The 8,742-nt window shown below is 46.7% G+C and overlaps 1 protein-coding gene across 3 annotated transcripts in view; it reads left to right on the forward strand.

Moving 5' to 3' along the window:
* The first annotated feature begins 3,480 nt into the window (after positions 1 to 3,480).
* The window catches only part of TAF12 (TATA-box binding protein associated factor 12), a 39,993-nt gene continuing 34,731 nt past the window's right edge, over positions 3,481 to 8,742 (forward strand). The window contains exon 1 of one of the 3 annotated variants that reach the window (XM_017856462.1): positions 3,481 to 3,642. The gene's annotated coding sequence lies outside the window, so the exon portion shown is untranslated. Of the gene's footprint in view, positions 3,713 to 8,742 lie in introns of all 3 variants that reach the window. The other 2 variants (XM_017856461.1, XM_017856463.1) reach the window with 2 other exon arrangements.

Here is an 8,742-nt window from a genome sequence, read left to right on the forward strand (position 1 = left end):
GAGATTGTGTCGCTGCACTCCAGCCTGAGTGACAGAGTGAGACTCCGTCTCAAAAAAATAAAATAATAATAATAATAAATAATAAAATAAAATGTTTTCAACAAAAAATATAGACTGTTAGGTATTTTACTTTCTTTAATATATTTTAATAATACATGGAGGTCCCTGCTCTTTACAAAGTAGAAGTCACAAGAGAAGGGAGATACATAAACAGGTCTTACATTGTAATAGGAAGCAGATGTGTTGTATAAACTTGTGAGAGGCCCAGAGATGGTGCTGTCAATTGCTCTTCCTATCATCCACCGATGTTCTCTCTCTCTTTTCTTTTCTTTCTTTCTTTCTTTCTTTCTTTCTTTTTTTTTTGAGACAGTGTGTTGCTCTGTCATCCAGGCTGGAATGCAGTGGTGCAATCATGGCTCACTGCAGCCTGGAACTCCTAGGCTCACGCAGATCCTCCTGCCTGTCAGTCTGCTGAGTGGCCAGGACTACAGGTCCACACCACCATGCTGAGGCTAATTTTTTTTTTTTTTTTTTTAGAGACAGTGTCTCCCTATCTTGCCCAGGCTGGTCAAACTCCTGGGCTCAAGCAATCTTCCTGCCTGGGCCTCCCAAAGTGTTGGGATTACAAGTGTAAGCCACCACATCTCGCCTTATCTCTTTTTTTTTTTCCCAGTCTCACTCTGTTGCCCAGGCTGGAGTGCAGTGGCACGATCTTGGCTCACTTCAATCTCTGCCACCCAGGTTCAAGCGATTCTCATGCCTCAGCCTCCTGAGTAGCTGGGACTACAGGCATGCGCCACTACGTCCCGCCAATTTTAAAAATATTTTTAGTCGCTTTCACCCTGTTGGCCACACTGGTCTCGAACTCCTGACCTCAAAGTGATCCACCTGCCTCGGCCTCCCAAAATGCTGGGATTACAGGCGTGAGCCACAGTGCCTGGCCTGGTCTTATCTGTTTTTTTTGTTTGTTGTTGTTGTTTTGTTTGAGATGGAGCCTTGCTCCCTTGGTGCAGGCTGGAGTACAGTGGTACAATCTCAGCTCACTGCAACCTCCACCTGCCGGGTTCAAGTGATTCTCCTTCCTCAGCCTCCTGAGTAGCTGGGGTTACAGGTGTGTGCCACCAAGCCCAGCTAATTTTTGTATTTTCAGTAGAGACGGGGTTTCACTATTTTCGCCAGGATGGTCTTGATCTCCTGACCTCATGATCCTCCTGCCTTGGCCTCCCAAAGTGCTGGGATTACAGCCAGGGTGCCCAGCCCTTATCTCTTAAAAAAAGAAAAGAAAAGAAAATAATCTACTTGGGAAGCTGAGGTGGAGGAGGATCGCTTGAACACAGGAGTTTGAGGCTGTAGTGAACTATGATTGCGCCACTGCACTCCAGCCCAGGTGACAGAGTGAGACCCTGTATCATTTAACAATCACCATATGGCCAGGAGCGGTGACTGAAGCCTGTAATCCCAGCACTTTGGGAGGCCGAGACGGGCGGATCATGAGGTCAGGAGATCGAGACCATCCTGGCTAACACGGTGAAACCCCGTCACTGGGTGTGGTAGCGGGCATCTGTAGTCCCAGCTACTCGGGAGGCTGAGGCAGGAGAATGGCGTGAACCCGGGAGGCGGAGCTTGCAGTGAGCTGAGATCCGGCCACTGCACTCTAGCCTGGGCGACAGAGCGAGACTCCGTCTCCAAAAAAAAAAAAACAAAAAAAAACAAAAAAACAAACAAACAAAAAAAAACACCATAATTTCACTGTTCTTCCAACACCTTCCCATTGCATGCTGAATATAATCTCAAGTCCCCATCATAGTCTAGTCTAAAAGGTCCAGACTATAACAAACCCCTGCCTACCTCTCCAAACTCGTTGTCTTTCCTGGTTACCAAAGCTGCAGCCACCTTGGCCATCTTGGTCCTTGAGTAAGTGTTTTCCTTACTGATGACCATGGCTCAGGCCATCAGACAGCTAGATAAGTGGCTTATTCCAGTATTCTCTTCTATCACCTTTTTGTGCAGTTGCTAATGGTCTGTTTCCCACTCTAGGTTGCAGACTTTCTAAGGACAAGGATAGCCACCAGTTATGTACTCAGCACATAGCAAAAGGTTTGTCACACAATGAGACTCAATAAACACTTGTTGAATGAACATATATACATTCAACCTGGATCTTAAAAAAGATGTATAGGCGTTCAACAACAAAAAGTGGTATGCCACACCCTCAAAAGAATGGAGAGCAGTGGGAAGGAAATAAGGCTAGGAATACAGCTTGGAGCCCAATGTTCATGAGGACTTGAATCTGAGAATTTGGATTGAGTGGCAGTGTAGAGGGTGGATTGGGAACGTGGTAGGATGAGGATTAGGAAGATAGAAAGACAGGGCAGGATGCCGCACCAATCTGGGCACCTTTCCTAATTTCTGCTGGCAGATACTGTGGCTCACTCTGGCCTGTCACAGCTCTTTATACATTTTTTGGTGTGTTTGTGGGTTCTTCTTCATTTTACTGTGAACCTTACAGATGCTGGAACTGGGTCTTACTTGCATACCTAACATTCCAGCATACAGTAAAAAATAACAGCAGTTCTCTCTCTTTTTTTTGAGACAGAGTCTCGCTCTGTCACCCAGGCTGGAGTGCAGTGGCGCGATCTTGGCTCACTGCAACCTCCGCCCCTCCAGTTTTAAGCAGTTCTCTGCCTCAGCCTGCGGAGTAGCTGCGATTACAGACGCGTGCCACCACGCCCGGCTAATTGTTTTGTATTTTTAGTAGAGAAGGGGTTTCACCATCTTGGCAAGGCTGGTCTTGAACTCCTGACCTCGTGATCCTAGGCCTCCCAAAGTGCTGGGATTACAGGCGTGAGCCACATAAAAGCAATTCTCACCAATCATTTGACAGCCGAAAAACTGAAAGCATTAGAGAATGCTACAGGACAGGCTTTGGCTTAGTAGTGAGGTCTGGGTTCAAGCTGAGGCTCTGCACTTAATAGCTAGAACTTTGCTTAATCTCTCACAGGTCTCCTCTAAATGACTAAATGGCGTAACGGAGGTAAGCGGATTAGGACAATTCCTGGCAAACAGTCAGCACTCAATTGTTATTACTGAATTGCCAGTTCACAGGCACAACCAACCGATCTGTCTCATCTCCCGGTTCCTGTGTTGCCAACTTCCTCGCTGAGGTTCAACAGGATACCTGTGGGGTAATGTGTCCCAGATGATATCCCGGTCCTGATACCATGACAAAGGCACCAACCAAAAATGGCGACCTCAAAGCCATCCGAGGGCGTCAATTACCCGTCATGCTACCGATGGATAAATAAGCAGAGTCGGGAAGAGAAGCTAGTGAAGGATTGTTAACGCCGGTGTGGAATAGGCAGAGCTCGCTCATGCTGCCACTCAACTACAAGCAGTTAAAAGCGCAAGCTGCAGGCTGTAGCTACACACAGCTCAATACCGCCACCACGTGTCGAAGGGCAGTCTGCGCCTGCGCAAGCGAGGCGCGCGCCCGCCGGCCGGAAGAGCCGCGCGTTTCCGGGTTGGAGGCGGGGAGCGGTGCCGGAAGTAGTCGGGGAGGGCCGCGCAGTCGGACCGGCTGCTGAGACGAACGCTTCTCTGGGGCAGTCTCCGCATATCATGGGGAGATAGACGCTGCTGCCTGTGAGTCTTGGGCCCTGGCAGTTGAGGAACAAGAGCGGGAGGAGGGAGTCAGGACCCAGATCTACAGTAGGTCAGTGTTTGAAGGACCAGGTTGTGGACGAGACGGGGCTGTGAGGATTCAGGCTCTTGGGAAGGGACTGACAGAGGATCAGGCTCGGAGAAGACGCGGCTGTGGGGACCCGGGCTCCAAGACGGGACTTAGGGAACGGGGACGGATCTGAGTTCTCCGGCATCTGAGGGAAAGTGGTCTGAGAGGAGCAGGATTATGAGGACCCGCACTCCTACGAGGAGAGGGTCGGAAAGGAACGGGGTGTGAAGACACGGGCTCCGGAGAGGTAAAAGTGGAGCGGTGAGGACTTGGGCTTCTAAGAGGCAGAAGCGGGACAGTGAAGACCCGGCCTCCTAAGGATTCAGAAACGGGGCAGCGAAGACTTAGGTTCCTGAGGGGCAGAAGCAGACAGAGAAAACTTGAGTTTGGAAGGGAACAGAAGCGGACAGTGAAGACTGGGGCTTCTTTGGGGACGGGATCCGGGCTTTGAGACTCCGAGTACCTGAGTCTCGGAACAGGGCGGTGAGGACCCAAGCTCCTAAAAGCCTTGGATCTAAGGGACCATGGATGTGAGATCAGCCTAGAAAGTAAAGGGAAAGGGTTTGGAAAATATTTAGTGATCCATTTTTTTTTTCACAGTATTCCCTGAACCCAGAGAGAGAAAGGACGTATTCAGGGGAAGACAACTTCTCCTTCGCACTGCCTGCTTGGCTCTTGGCAGGCTTTTCTTGTGTTAGATACTCAATCTAGGAAGCCCACATGCAAACATCTTCATTTTCTGCTTCATTCTTGGGAATCAGATGTGAAGTTGAAAACAGTTGGAACTCAGTTATATACTTGATAAGTGCTTTAAATCCCATTCCACTCAACCCTGAATGAGCACAGATCTCTGCATCTCAAGTAAAAGAATGTCAGTGATGGAAGAGTCCCAAAAGATCATCTTTTAAAAACTCCTATTTTACATTTAAGGAGGCTAAGGTTCAAAGAGGTTTAGGATTACAGTGAGGCAATGGTTAGTTAGATCATAATTTTAATACAGTACCCTTCTGTGCGTAGCAAATGAGATGCTTGGTTAATGTTCCTTAAATGCTTCCAGAATCTTTGCTTTATCTTCAAACTCAGGAGGGAATTTCTTTTTTTTTTTTTTGAGACAGGTTCTCTCTCTGTTGCCCAGGCTGAAGTGCAGTGGCTCAGTCTTGGCACCGTGCACGTCAACCTCCTAGGCTCAAGCAATCTTCCCCCCCATATATACCTCCTGAGTAGCTGCAACTACAGGCATGTGCCTCCACGCCCTGCTAATTTTTAAATTTTTTGTAGAAACAGGGTCTCACTATATTGCCCAGGCTGGTCTCAAACTCCTAGGCTCAAGTGATGCTCCCACCTTGGCCTCCCAGAGTGCTGGGATTGCAGGCATGAGTCATTTACCCCCGCTTCCAGTTTTTTTTTTTTGAGACAGAGTCACCCAGGCTGGCGTGCAGTGGTACGATCTCGGCTCACTGCAATTTCTGCTTCCCCGGTTCAAACGATTCTCCTGTCTCAGCCTCTCAAGTAGCTGGAATTACAGGTGTGTGCTACAATATCCGGCTAATTTTTGTATTTTTAGTAGAGACAGGGTTTTACCATGTTGGCCAGGCTGGTTTCGAACTCCTGACCTAAAGTGATCTGCCCACCTCAGCCTCCCGAAGCGCTGGGATTATAGACATGAGCCACCACGCCTGGCCCAGTTTTTATTTCCAGTAAAACTGGAAATTTTACAGTTTCTGATACTTTGAGTGTTGTTACTGCATTGACATTGATACAGTAAATGCCACTTAATAATAAGGAAACCTTTATTTTATTTTATTTTTGAGACAGGGTCTTGTTCTGTTGCCCATAGTGGAGTGCAGTGGCATCATCATAGCTCACTGCAACCTATATTCTTGGGCTCAAGCACTCCTCCTGCCTCAGCCTCCTGGGTAGCTGGGACTACAGATATGAGCCACTACACCCAGCTAATTTTTAAGTTTTTTTTTTAGAGACGGTGTTTGGCTGTGTTGCCTAGGCTGGTGTTGAATTCTTGTCCTCAAGTGATTCTCCCACCTTGACATCCCAAAATGTTGGGATTATAGGCATGAGCCACTGCACCTGGCTGGAACCTTTAAATAAAGCTCAGTGTTTCTTTCTTTCTTTCTTTCTTTCTTTCTTTCTTTCTTTCTTTCTTTCTTTCTTTCTTTCTTTCTTTCTTTCTTTCTTTCTTTCTTTCTTTCTTTCTTTTCTTTCTTTTCTTTCTTTTCTTTCTTTTCTTTCTTTTCTTTCTTTCCTTCCTTCCTTTCCTTCCTTTCCTTCCTTTCCTTCCTTTCCTTCCTTTCCTTCCCTTCTTTCCCTTTTTCTCTTTTCTCTTTTCTCTTTCTCTCTTTCTCTCTTTCTCTCTCTCTCTCTCTCTCTCTCTCTCTCTTTCTTTCTTTCTTTCTTTCTTTCTTTCTTTCTTTCATAAGCTGTTTGGAAAGCCATAAATAAGTGTGTCCTGCATTTTTAGTGCAGACATTTACTAGGGATGGCTGCTTTTGGATAAGGATGGTGGGGAGACTTGCACCAGTCACTTACTTCAATATTAATATCTTTTTCTGAAACCTACTCAGACTAACCAGGCACAGCTTACGTACTTTCGAGTATTCTATGATTTAATTATCACAGTCCCACAAGTTAGATATTGTCAGTCTCGTTGTACAGATAATGAAATAGGTTTAGAGAGGTTAAATACTTTGCCTGAAATCACACAGTACTGAGTGACCCAACCCCAGTTACGTGTGCCTCTAAAACTTTTTTCTACTCTTCTAAGTGGATTCCTCTGTCTCAGTTTGTCCATCAGCAAAATAGAAGTAATCGTTATACAAAACATATAATTGAATAAAAGCATCCCCTCCTTCTTAAGGCTCCTCTAAATGTCAAGCACTATAACTTATTAGGGTACTTATGTATTGTGGCATTTGAGGAGAACTAAATTCTCTTTTCACAGAAGCATAGATTAAGATAGAAAAATGGGAACTTTGTAGAGCTTTTACTTGCAATGTAGAAAGACATATTTAATTTTAGATTTAAGAGGCCAAGAAAGACTAATTTGGACTGGGCATAATGGCTCATGCTTGTAATCCCAGCACTTTAGGAGGCCAAGGCGGGCGGGTCACCTGAGGTCAGGAGTTCGAGACCAGCCAGGCCATCATGGCAAAACCCCATCTCTACTAAAAATACAAAAATTAGCTGGGCATGGTGGCGCATCCCCGTGGTCCCAGCTACTCTGGAGGCTGGGGTGGGAGAGAATCACTTGAACCCTAGAGGTGGAGGTTCCAGTGAGCCGAGATTATGTCACTGTACTCCAGCCTGGATGACAGAATGAGACTCTGTCTAAAAAGAAAAAAAAAGTAATTTGAAAAACAAGGGCTTAAATTTGATTAACTTTCCAGTTAATTATATCATGAACTAGATGTTTGGGGGAATTGGGCTTTTAAAACTACTATTTTTTTCCCCAGAGTCTGTACTATTTGCAAGCGCCTGTTATATATAAATGATCAAAACTTACTTATACCAACTTATGAGGGAAAGCATACCCATGCCCATGTCACCACTTCAAAGTACTTGATGGTTTAATTAATGATAATTTATGCCTGAGTTAACATCCTTCCCTATACTTGCAGAATGTACTTTATTTCATTTGTGGCTCTAGCATTGACTTATTATAATAGGACTTCAAAATACCCGATCAGAAAATCATTGCATTATAATCAGAGCCGATAGGAACAAAGGACAAAAGGACATACTACCTTTTTTTTTTTTTCTGTGAGATGCAGTTTCGCTCTTTCATTCTTATTGCCCAGGCTGGAGAGCAGTGGTGCGATCTTGGCTCACTGCAACCTCCGCCTCCTAGGTTCAAGCAATTCTCCTGCCTCAGCCTCCTGTGTAGCTGGAATTACAGGCACACGCCACTATGCCTGGCTAATTTTTGTATTTTTAGTAGAGATGGGTTTCACCATATTGGCCAGGCTTGTCTCAAACTCCTGACCTCAGATGATCTGCCTGCTCGGCCTCCCAGAGTGCTGAGATTACCGGCAGGAACCACTGCGCCTGGCCCAGGACATAGCACCTTTTTAAAAAAATTGGTAGAAAGGCCAGGCGCGGTGGCTCAAGCCTGTAATCCCAGCACTTTGGGAGGCCGAGACGGGCGGATCACGAGGTCAGGAGATCGAGACCATCCTGGCTAACCGGTGAAACCCCGTCTCTACTAAAAAAATACAAAAAACTAGCCGGGCGAGGTGGCAGGCGCCTGTAGTCCCAGCTACTCGGGAGGCTGAGGCAGGAGAATGGCGTGAACCCGGGAGGCGGAGCTTGCAGTGAGCGGAGATCCGGCCACTGTACCCCAGCCTGGGCAACAGAGCGAGACTCCGTCTCAAAAAAAAAAAAAAAAAAAAATGACAGAAATAGGGGCTGGGCCTGGTGGCTCATGCCTGTAATCCCAGCACTTTGGGAGGTTGAGGCAGGCAGATCACTTGAGGTCAGGAGTTCAAGACCAGCCTGGCCAATGTGGTGAAGCCCCGTGTCTGCTAAAAATACAAAAATTATCTAGGCGCAGTGGCAGGCACCTGTAATCCCAACTACTCTGGAGGCTGAGGCAGGAGAACCACTTGAACCGGGGAGGTGGAAGTTGCAGTGGGCCGAGATCACACCACTGCACTCCCGCCTGGGCAACAGAGCAAGACTGTGTCTTAAAAAATTAAAATAGGCCAGGCACAGTGGCATATGCCTGTAATCCTAGCACTTTGGGAGGCTGATGTGGGCAGATCACCTGAGGTCAGGAGTTCGAGACCAGCCTGGCCAACATGGTGAAACCCCATCTCTACTGAAAATACAAAAATTAGCTGGGCATAGTGGCATGTGCCTGTAGTCCCAGCTACCTGGGAGGCTGAGGCAGGACAATTGCTGGAACCAGGGAAGCAGAGGCTGCAGTGAGCTGAGATCGCGCCACTGCACTCCAGCCTGGGTGACAGAGCGAGACTCTGTCTCAAAAAAAAAAAAAAAAA

This window comes from Rhinopithecus bieti, unplaced genomic scaffold (genome assembly GCF_001698545.2).
Source record: "Rhinopithecus bieti isolate Rb0 unplaced genomic scaffold, ASM169854v2 scaffold_41082, whole genome shotgun sequence".
Classification (NCBI taxonomy): domain Eukaryota; kingdom Metazoa; phylum Chordata; class Mammalia; order Primates; family Cercopithecidae; genus Rhinopithecus; species Rhinopithecus bieti.